The following is a 12,454-nucleotide window of genomic DNA, read 5'->3' on the forward strand; positions in this document are numbered from 1 at the left end:
GAAGGAAGCATGGCATCACCAAAAGATAACAATGATTTTCCAGCAAAGAACCCAATACACAGAAATCTGCAATGTCTTTAAGCAGTAATTCAAAATAGCTGTCCTGAGGAAACGCAGTGAGTTACAAAAAGCACACAGAAAGACAATTCAACAAAATTAAGGGAAAAATATATGAACCAAATAAGAAATTTAACAAAGACTTAGAAATCATATAAAAGAACCAAACCAAAATTCTGAAGAAGAGGTGAAGAATTCAATAACTAAAATGAAAAATGCGATATAGAGCATCACAATCAAAATAGACCAAACAGGGGTGCCTGGGTGGCTCAGTCATTAAGCGTCTGCCTTTGGCTCAGGTCATGATCCCAGGGTCCTGGGATCAAGCCCCGCATCAGGCTCCCTGCTCCACGGGAAGCCTGCTTCTCCCTCTCCCACTCCCCCCTGCTTGTGTTCCTTCTCTCGCTGTGTCTCTCTCTGTCAAATAAATAAATAAAATCTTAAAAAAAAATAGATCAAACAGAAGATAGAATCAGTGAGTTAGAGGATTGACACTTAGAAATGTCTCAATAAGAGGAGAACAAAGAAAAAAGAATTAAAAAGAGTGAAGAGAGTCTACATGATCACGGGGGAACAGCATTCAAAGAAAAATGTCAGGGCATGCCTGGGTGGCTCAGTCATTAAGCATCTGCCTTCAGCTCGGGTCATGATCCCAGGGTCCTGGGATTGAGCCCCGCATCAGGCTCCCTGCTCTGCGGGAAACCTGCTTCTCCCTCTCCCACTCCCCCTTCTTGTGTTTGCTCTCTCTCTGTCTCTTTCTGTCAAATAATAAAATCTTTAAAAAAATGTCAGAATTATTAGTGCTCTAGAAGGAGAAGAGAAGGAGAGGAGGCAAAAGTTTAAAGAAATAATGGCTGAGTACTTCCCAAACCTGGGGAGAGACTTGGACATCCAAATTTATGCAGTTAAATAGATCATCTCATTATTTCAATCCAAAAATGATCTTCTCCAAGGCACATTATAATAAAAATGTCAAAATCAAGGAATAAAAAAAATCCTGAAAGCAGCAAGAAAGATAAAATCGTAACCCAGAAAGGAAGCCCATTAATCTATCAGGAGATTTCTCAGCAGAAACCTTATAGGCCAGGAGAAAATGGAGTGACTTACTTTCAAAGTGCTGAAAGTAAAAAATTTCTAGCTAAGAATATTTTATCTGGCAAAGTTATTCATTAAGTATGAAGGAGAAATAAAGACTTTCCCAGCCAAAAACCTGGGAGTTCATCACCACTACATCTGTCTTACAAAAACTGCAGAAAGAAATTCTTCAAGCTGAATTGAAAAGATGCTATTTAATAGCATGAAAACATACACAAATATACAGCACACTGGTAAAAGTGAAAAATATATAGTGAAATTTAGAAAACTCCAATTCTATAATAGAATGCTGTAATGAATACTTAATCATAGTTTAAGGTTAAAGGAAAAGAGAATTAAAAATAACTGTATCTACTAAATTTTGGTAATGAATACAATATATAAAAGAAGTAAATTATGACATCAAAAAGTAAATAAAATGGGAGAGTATAAGGATACACCATTTGTATGCAATCAAATTTATGTTGCTATCAGCATAAGATGTTACTTTTATAAAATGTTTAAAAGTAAGCATTGTGGTAAGCAAAAAGAAAAAGAAAAAAAAAACCTGTACTAGATTCAAAAAGATAAAGAGAAAAGAATCATAGCACAACATCACAGAACATCACCAATTCACCTATGTAGGTAGACAAGAGGGGGAAAGGAATACTGGTCCTGCAAAAAGGCCAGAAAGCAATTATTAAAAGGGCATTAGTAATCCTTACATAGAAATAATTACTCTAAATATAATGGATTGAATTCTGTAATAAAAAAACACACAGTAGCTGGATGATAAAACAAAAACAAAAGATTCAAGTCTATTCTGTCTGCAACTCCAACTTAAAGGATAACATAGGCTCAAAGTGAAGAGATTAAAAAATATTCCATGCAAGTGGGAACCAAAAACAAGTGAGAATGGCTATACTTATATCTGAAAAAAATATACTTCAAGCTCTGAAGAGTAAAAGACTATTATATTTTCATTATAATGAAAATGGGGTTAACTCATCAAAAAGATATATCAGTGGTAAATATGCATGCACCTAACATTGGAGCACTTGCATATATTAAGCAAATGTCAACAAATCTGAAGGGAGAAATGGACAAAAATACAATAATAGTAGGGGAATTAAATAGCCCACTTTCAGAAATGGATAGATCATCCAGACAGAAAATCAACAAGGAAACCTTGGACTTGAACCAAATGGATCTAATAGACATACATACAACATTCTATATAACAGGAACATAACATATTTTTCTCAAGTGCACATGGAACATTTTCCATATAGGTCATTTGGCCACAAAACAAGTCAACAAATTTAAGAAGATTAAAATCATACCAAGTATCTTATCTGAACATAATGCTAAGAAACTAGAAATCCACAAGAAGAAGAAAACTGGGGCAAGTTCCAATGTGAAAAATAAACATCACATCCTGAACAAGCAATGGGTCAAAGAATAAATCAAAAAGGAAATTAAAAAAAATATCTTGAAACAAATGAGAATTAAAACACAACACACCAAAACCTATAGGATGCTGCAAAAGCAATTCTTAGAGGGAAGTTTATAATGACTGAGATTTATAATTATTAAGAAAAATGAAAAATCTCAAATATAAACCACACTTTATTACACTTTATGAGAAAAAAAACTAAGCAACTAATTATAAAGCTACTTGTATTCCTCTAATCATTAAGTATTATTCTTTTTTAATTTATTCTTCTCTGTCATAATTACAGGGTTATCCATGAAGAAGTGAGTTTGAGAAGGTACTTAGGTCTTTAAGACAGGAAGATAAGTCTGTAAGACAATGCATTTAGACATCTTATTTACTCTTTCATTCATGGTCACTTTCTATGGGTTAGTGTAGAAAATAATTGTTCCTGGGGCGCCTGGGTGGCTTAGTCGGTTAAGCATCTGCCTTCGGCTCAGGTCATGATCCCAGGGTCCTGGGATCGAGCCCCGCATCGGGCTCCCTGCCCAGCGGGAAGCCTGCTTCTCCCTCTCCCACTCTCCCTGCTTGTGTTCCCTCTCTCGCTGTGTCTCTCTCTGTCAAATAAATAAACAAAATCTTAAAAAAAAAAAAAAAAAAGAATTAAAAAAAAAAGAAAATAATTGTTCCTTATGAGTCTTAAAATCCAGCAGGTTATACAAACAAATGCTAAAACACACAAAAAGAGACTATGGAATTCAAAATAAATAATATCTAGTCTAGAAATGTGTGTATGTGTGGCAATTAATGGCTTCAGAAAACAATATTCAGAATAAATAATTCTTGAAATAATAAAATAACCCTGGTAGTTTTCAAGGATCTATAAAGAGATGAGTTTCATTGTTTCTTATAATGTATAATGGCAAAGACATATCTGAAGAATGACTATGGGCTCCAGGGTCCACTTACCTTCATTCTATAATGGTGAGTAGAGACAGCATGGCGGCAGACTATGTCTCTACACAAAAGGAAATGAACAAAAACTGTTCTTTCCATTGTGTTTTAGACCAATTCTTCATCATTGTGCAGAAATTACTGTCACTGGAGTATCTGAAGAAACTCACCCACTGTGCTTGAGTTCAGAAGATAGAAAACTCAGAGTGCCTGTGGTAGACACAAAAGACTTTGATGAAGAAGATTTTGGAGATGGGCAAGATTTTTACAGGGGAATAAAATGGGAAAGATGGCAGAAGGCATTTTTCTGATTAACATTTTTTTTTTTTTCCTTTAGGAAGAAGCTGTTTATCTTAACCAACAACCTAAAGTAATTTAGCTACTTAATTTTCGAGAAGTTGTGCTATCCAAGCAGGTGCTAGAAGTCAAGCCAGCAAATACATTTAATATTCAGTAAGAGGGCTGTGTTTTGCCTCTCCTGCAGTGTTACATAATTAAGATAGGAGTTAAGATAAGAATAAAAGATAAGCAAACATATTGCTTGTGTTATTGTCCATTTAACTGACAAACGGTTGTCTGAGTGATTCTTCAAAATTAATCTTCATTGAGTTGCAATATTTGAATAATAACGTCTGGGATTTATATAAAAACTTTCTCCAAGGAGCTAAACCAGTTTTATGAACATATCTAATTAGTCTTCTTAACAGCTCTATGTAAAAGAGGGCTGGGGCCAGTGACTCCATTATCACAAATGAGAAAATGCAGATATAAAATTCTCACTAACATCACTTAGCAAAACAATAGTCATGGCTACATAGAGATGCTCCCCATCTCTACTAAAGGGACTTTCTTTTGTGCCAGGTGTTATCACCTTGTCAGGTAGATGTATGAACACAAGCCTTAGAAAGAGAGGCCTAGTTTGAAATCCTAGCTCTTCTAGCTATTAAACTGTGTGATCTTGGACATGTCAGAAGATCTTTTTTAAAACTTGATTTCTTCACATGTAAAATTAGAACATACAGTGTCACTGCAAATATTTAAATAAATAATGCATACAAAGCACTGAACACTGAAACTTAGAGAATTAACCAACGTTATTCCCTTTAACTGTGTAATATTAACCCTCAAAGACCACATCCGATACCAAGATCAGAACCACTATTTATAAGGTGTTATATTGACTTAAAGGTGTTAATCTGCATCCTATTCCTTCAACAGAGCCTTGACTGACTGACGTCTCAGTCTCCAGCACACTGAGACCCTGAGGCTTCCTGTATCCCTCCATGGGTATACAACAGTCTCCTCCTACATTTCCTTACTCCCAAGTCTGCACCTTTCTGAATTTTCTTTCTGCCCTTGTCTACAACAACTTGTTCTTCATTTTGTACCCATTTCTACAAGTGATCTTTTTATAAATGCATTCGTATTAAGTGATTAATAGTTTCAACCGACTGTCTTTGAAACTTTTTTCCAGTGGTTTTGTATACCTGAAGGAACTGGCCTAGAGATGAATCCTGTAGTTTCACATACTGCAAATATTTAAGGGAAGGACTATTCTTCACTGTCTATGCTGCTTCCTGTCACATGAGTGAATACAATAGGGGTTCAGATACTTGTTCAAATGCCAGGCGCTTTATATCATCTTCTCTAATTAGGCTCACTAATATAGCCAATTATACCAGCATGTTTTATAATGATACTAGTGCTCATTCTCAAAAGTATGCCACTTGAGTCGATTAATTGGTAAATTAATCTTAATCTGAATTTATACACACACAAGCAAACTATTTTTTTAAATAACAACAGGAATTTAAAGAAATTAAATAATTTTATCCTAAATCACACACATATTAAATGCTAAAGCCAGTATGCAAAATTTGTTTTTTTTTTTAAGATTTCTTTTTTTTTAAGATTTTATTTATTTTTGACAGAGAGAGTGTACAAGCAGGGGAGGGGCAGAGGCAGAGGGAGAAGCAGGCTCCTAGCTCAGCAGGGAGCCTGATGTAGGACTCAATCCCAGAACTCCGAGATCATGACCTGAGCCGAAGGCAGACACTTAACCAACTGAGCCACCCACGCGCCCCCAGTATGCAAAATTTGAAGTGCAATGATTAGAATCTGGCAAATTGTTCAAGTTTTGTTGTGTTTTTTAAATAAACTGACAAGATCCATGGACCTTCCTCATAATTATACCACACTGTATCACTGGAGAGGAGAGGGTTCAAGTAAGTTTCCTGCAATAACAAAGAACCACAGAAGTTTTATTTCTCAATCAAACTTCATACTCATGATGTATTGAGGGAAAGAGGGTAAGATCCATAATCATACTGGAATTTTTATTAAGATTGTTTTGAATCAATCAATTTGTGAAAGATAGTTAAATTTAGAATAGTTTTTTAGATTTATCTTTAAACATGTAAAGTTTTTGATTCTATAGTGAATGTTATCTTTGTTGTTAATTTTCTATATTTTTTATCTAGAAAAATTGCTAAACTCACCAACTTAATAATTTTTTTCTCTACATTTTTTATTTTTCATATACTCAGATGATTTATGAATAATAGGAATTTTATTTTCTTTCTTTTCCAATTATTTTAATTTTAGCTCACTTATTTGCCTACTGCACTGGCCCTGATCTCAAATACAATGTGAAATAAGTGTGGTCATGGTAGGCATCTGGTCTCACTGTAATCTAAAAGGGAATGATTTCATCATTTCATCATTAAGTGTGATGTTTGCCGTATATTTTATATACTTTTATCATATAGATAAAACACCTCTTTGTTCCTGACTTTTTGAGTAATTTTTAAGTCATGAATAGACGTTGAATTTTATCAGAACTGTTTCCGCATCTATTCTAATGTTCATAAAACTATTTCCTTAATATGGGGGCACCTGGGTGGCTCAGTCAGTTAAGCATCTGCCTTCGGCTGCGGTTAAGATCCTGGAGTCCTGGGATTGAGTCGCACATCAGGTCTGCTTCTGCCTCTCCCTCTATCCAGCCACCTGTTTATGCTCTGTCTCTCTCTCTCTCTCTCACTCTCTTTCTCTCTCAAATAAATAAATAAAACCTTTAGAAAAAAGATTTCCTAAATACGTTAATATAGAAAAATCCAACAATTACATTTCTAACAAATTTTGAATTCCTGATATAAAATCAACTTGGTGAATATATCTTATTCTATTTTGTATATATTAATGCATTTAGTTGGCTAATATTTTGTTTAGAATTTTAAAATACTTTTTCAATAATGAGATTGGTCAATAATTTTTCTCTTTTCCATGCTGACTTTGTCATATTTATTTTGAGGGTTAGTAGCCTCATAAAATATTCTGAAGGATGCATTTTCTTTTTCTACTCTTAGAAGAATTAGTTTGATGCCTGGGTGGCTCAGTCGGTTAAGCGTCTGCCTTCAGCTCAGGTCATGATCCCAGAGTCCTGGGATCAAGTCCGGCATCTGGCTTCTTACTCAGTGGGGAGCCTGCTTCTCCCTCTCCCTGTCACCTCCCCCTGCTTAAATTCTCCCTTTCTCTCTCTGTCTGCAAAATAAATAAATAAAATCTAAAAAAAAAAAAAAATGTTTAAGATTAACTTATCACTTTACAATTTGATGGTTTCACTAGTGAAGTCAGCTAGGCCTAAAAAATCTTTATGGAAAGATTTTCATTAATAAAGAAATAATTTCAATCATTATTTGACTATTCAGGATTTCTCTATCTTTTCATGTCAATTTTGGTAAATGATATGATTCTAGCAATTTGTACATTCCATAAGCATTTGCATATTCTGTTAGAAATGTATTTATAATATCTTCCTATCATGATTTTAATTCTGCAGAACTAGAGTGATATTGCAATTTTAATACTTGAAGTTGATTTTTACTTGTTTTCCTTCTCTCTCTCTCCTTCTCTCTCTTTGTTTCTCTCTCTTTTCCCTTCTTCATTTTGATGAATCAGGCTTTAGATGTATCAGTTATGTTAATCTCTTGAAAAATTAACTTTCATACTTATAGATTCCCTCTAAATATCATGTTTGATGTTATCTTCATAATATCTTCCTTTTTATGTTATTTTGGCTTATTTAGCTAATTTTTGTAATTTATTGAGATAATTTTGTATTATTACTGTCATTGGTATTCTTTGTTTCTAACATATGCCCTTAAGTCTATATATTTTCCTCTAAATATATCAATTATACTTTGTTTTTTGCTTTTTTTTAAAGATGTTATTTTTATTTATTTATTTATTTTTGAGAGAAAGAGAGAGAGAGAGGAAGTGGGGAGGAGAAAATGGGGAGGGACAGAGAATCTCAAGCAGGCCCCGTGATCAGCATGGAGCCCTATGTGAGGTTCAATCTCATGACCCTGAGATCATCACCTAGGCCAAAATCAAGAGTCAGATGATTAACTGATGAGCAACCCAGGCACCCCTCATTTGTTATACTTTTGATATGCAGTTTTTCAGAATTAATCATTCAGTTTATTAATCATTGATTATTTTCCAATATTCAATATAATTTTGTTTTGTACATGGTTTATTTATAAGTTATAATGTCAGAACATAGCCTCGGGTTAACCTTTACACCTTTCTTATTGATTTTCAGCATTTTTGCATTATTGCCAGAAAAACTGACCTAATTTTAATCCAGTTTTTGAGTTCTAAATTCCATATATTAATTCATATTTTCTAACTGTGTTAATTCTCTACTCTTACTGAGAGTTTTTCCTGCTTGTCCTACTAACCACTTGGAGAGTTAATGGGAGCTAATGTAGATGTATCTATTTGTCATTGATTATCAGTAAATTTTTGCTTTATATTTTTGAGGGCCATATAATTATATATACACACATTTAAAATTATCCTACTACCATTGTAAAGTGATCATCACTTGTAGTACTGCTTTTCTCTAAAGTCTACTTTGTCTGATATTAATATAGGTACACTCATATGCTTTTGTCTAGTATGTCTATTACTTTTGGCAATATTATATTATAATATATTATTTTATCAATAGGATATTATGTTTTGATGTTCACCTAGTCTGCCACGATTTATTTTGTCACAACAAAAGTTTATCCATTTATACTTTATTTAATTACTTATAAGTTTTCATTTTCCTGATTATTCTTTGGGCTTCTCTCACTTCTTTCTTGTCATTTTTGGATTTAACTTAATTATTCTGTACTTGTTTTTTCTCTCTCTTTTTTTCTCTCTCTTTTTAAAGATTTTATTCATTTATTTTGTAGAGAGAGAGCACAAATGGAGGTAGGGGCAGGGGGAGAGGCAGAGAATCTCAAGCATACTCTGCACTGAGCATGGAGCCCAACGCAGGGTTCCATCTCACAACTTCGAGACCTTAACCTGAGCTGAAACTGAGAGTCAGAGGCTCCAAGTGACTGAGCCACCTAGGCACTCCTCTCTCACTTAATATGAATGCAATTACTTATTTTAGAACATATTTACTCATATGTTTGAATGGATATCTTGGAATTTTCAAAATGTAGACTTGACTTAAGAAAGTTTCTTGGGGCACCTTGTTGGCTCAGTTGGTTAAGCATCTGGCTTTGGCTCAGGTCATGATCTCAGGGTCCTGGGATCGAGTTCCACCTTGTGTGCCCCACTCAGCAGGAGTCTGCTTGTCTCTTTCCCTCTGCCCCTCCCCCTGCACATGCACTCTCTCTCTCTCAAATAAATAAATAAAAATCTTTAAAAAAATTTTGTTAATGGACATATCTACCCTTCTCATTGAAAATGCAGGGCTTTAGAGTCCTGTAATTGAGTTTACTCTCTTAGGATGGATTTTTCATAGTGCAGTTGAATTCCATTTCAATGCATTTTTAAGGCCAATATTATATTGTTATTGATTTATACAAAGTTCACTTAAATATAACCACAAATTTGTTTTATCTTCATTCCCTATTACAACTCTGACCTTCATTCTGGACTCATTATCCTTTTGCCTAAAGAATAAACTTTGGACTTCTGTTCTGTGTTATTTTGCCGGCGGCAAATTTTCTCAGTTTCAATTGCTTGATAAAGTCTTTACTTTGCTTTCATTTTTGAAATGTGTTTTTTTTTTTTTTTCATGCATTATACAGTTATAATTTGGGAAGAGTTTACTCCCCTTATATTAATGGCATCATTTTATTGCCTTATAACTTTCATTATTGTTGTTTAGAAGTTAGTGTAAGTCTGTCTTTCCTTTAGTTAATCTCTCATTTAAATAAATAAATGCTTTAGTTATTTTTCTGTCTTTAATTTTATTTTACACTTTCACAATTACATGTTTAAACATGAATTTTAAAAAATATATCCTTGAGGTCTTGAGATCGAGCCCTGAATTGGCCTCTGTGCTCAGTGTGGAGTCTGCTTGAGATTCTCTCCTTTTCTCTCTCTCTGCCCCTCCCCCTGCTCACACACGCTCTCTCTCTCTTTCTCTAAAATAAATAAATAAATAACATCTCTCTCTCTCTCTATATATATATATATCCTTGAGATTTTCTTGCCATTTTGAATATGTAAATTAATGTCTGCAATGAGTTCTTTAAATTTCTCAGCTATTTTTTTTTCTTAAAATATTCCCTTTGTCCATCTCTTTTTCTTTGTCTTCTCTGAAACTTCAATTAACTGTTACACCTCATCATTACATTCTCTATGTTGCTTACATTTATTTCTGAACTTTTCATCATTTCCTTTGTATGGTTCACTCTGGATAACATCTCCTGACCTATCTTCTAGGCCACAGTTTTTTTTCAGTTTGCCATTTCTACTATTACACAATATAAGAGATTAAAAACTTAAAAGATATGTTCATATATATTTTAAAAAATCAATATCAAATATTTATAGTTTCTATTCCTTCTGAAAATTTTCAAGTGTGACTTTATCATTTTGGAAGGAATGTTAAAACATAAACTGAGTCATATTAAAATTTTTAAGTGTTTATTTGAGCAGAAGTTGATTTGAATCAGGCAGCTTCCTGTTTAGCAGATGGAAATGAGTAGAAAATGAAAGACCTTTATAGGCAGAAATAAATGGCAACAATGAAGTTATACTCAACAAAAGTCAGGTTGATTATTACAAGATCACCTTCCTTTAGGGAAAGTCAGTGGTCTATCATGCAGATTACCTACCTAGTGCTGATGAAGTGATTTCTAATTGACTGGTTTATGATTCTGTGTTGGGGGAAGCTGATGCTATAATTATGTTAAGTATCAGTTTGTTGGTATAGGGCTTTACATAAGTGACTCCATTTTATACTTGTTTTGTTTTTTAACAGGAGTAAAATGTTGTTTTATAGTAATAGTTCTAATATCTGGAGTTCCAGTGGATCTATTTCTGTTGTCCACTATTCCTTCTGACGCCTGCTCAAAAAACACGCCCAATTTGTGTGTGGGTGTGCATACACCTGTTTGTGTGTATATGTGTTCACCTGCATGTTGGACATTATATTTGAAAACTCAAAAACTCATGTCAAAGATCATCTTAAACCCTGCTCAAGTCTTGAGATTCCCTGAGAAAACAGAACATGCAAAGCCTAGCCCAGATATAGTCTATAGGCTGATTTAATTCCAGTGCATTTTTTTAGAGTCATAGCCCAAAGCAAGTGATATTTGATCAATTGTCTGCTTTTGGTAGGCCCAAGACTCCCTGTGGTCTAAATAGTTATGAAGTGAATTGCATATTTAAATACCATTAATGATCCTTATAGACAATTTCTTTTGTAAAAATGGAGTGAAAATATTTACATATAGATAGATAGATAGATGATAGGTAGATATCAGTTTATATACATATATATATACATATATATCTGTAAATTTACATGAAGATATAGTTCTATATACCACTTCTTTTTCCACTATTCATTTTATGTTCTACTTTTTTTTTTTAAAGATTTTATTTATTTATTTGACAGAGAGAGGCACAGCCAGAGAGGGGACACAAGCAGGGGGAGTGGGAGAGGGAGAAGCAGGCTTCCCACTGAGCAGGGAGCCCCATGTGGGGCTTAATCCCAGGACCCTGTGATCATGACCTGAGCTGAAGGCAGATGCTTAATGACTGAGCCACCGAGGCACCCCTCATTTTACATTATTCTTATCCCCAACCAGTATATCTACTCGATAGGGTTCTTAACATATTAGATTTAATCAAACTTCTCTTTTTTAATGGATCTAAGTTTTTAGTGGCCCTGCATTTATTAAATAATTTTCTTTGAACTTGCTTGCTATTTTACTTTCCTTTATTTGTAGCAGCAAGCCAAATTTCAACTGATAATAGATATTACCATCCCAGCCAACAGAATAACTCCTCTGGGTTCTGTGTCATGAGATCAAATCAAGAAGTGTAGTTTTCCATAAAGAGTGAGTTGGGCAGAGCAGGAGGGCCAGAACTAATTCCTTACCAGTTGGTCTCAGAATCATCTGTGCCTTTTTTTTTTTTTTTAATCCACATTCCTTGGACTTGCCTTGATCCTCTTTGTTTAGTATTTCTCAAAAAAGAAAACTTTTATAAAACAGGTATATATGTATAAAAACAGTTTTAAAGTACTAAAACAATTTAAAAACTGTGGCTATCTCTGTGCTTCCAAAGGAAAACACTTGAAAGCATGGCAAAAAGTAATGAATAAATAGATATGACTTATTATAGAAATGTAATCTGGAAATTCAACATCTCATAATAGAAAGAGTTACATTTTGAGTTAATGAGTATACCCAGTGTCAAAAGTGTTTTGGCTTTGAATGGATGTCAATTCCATTGACATCATAGTAGGCCTAAATCCCTCAGATTAGTTTGTATCCAGCCAGAAGAAATAACTTTATCAACAAAAATATTTTTATGTTCTTATGCTGATAACATGCACTTTTTTACAACAGGTAATGTTTCTTCTGATAGATTTTAAGCCCTAGAAGAATGGCTTTGAGACCAGATGAT

Source organism: Halichoerus grypus, chromosome 4 (assembly GCF_964656455.1).
Source record: "Halichoerus grypus chromosome 4, mHalGry1.hap1.1, whole genome shotgun sequence".
Taxonomy (NCBI): Eukaryota; Metazoa; Chordata; class Mammalia; order Carnivora; family Phocidae; genus Halichoerus; species Halichoerus grypus.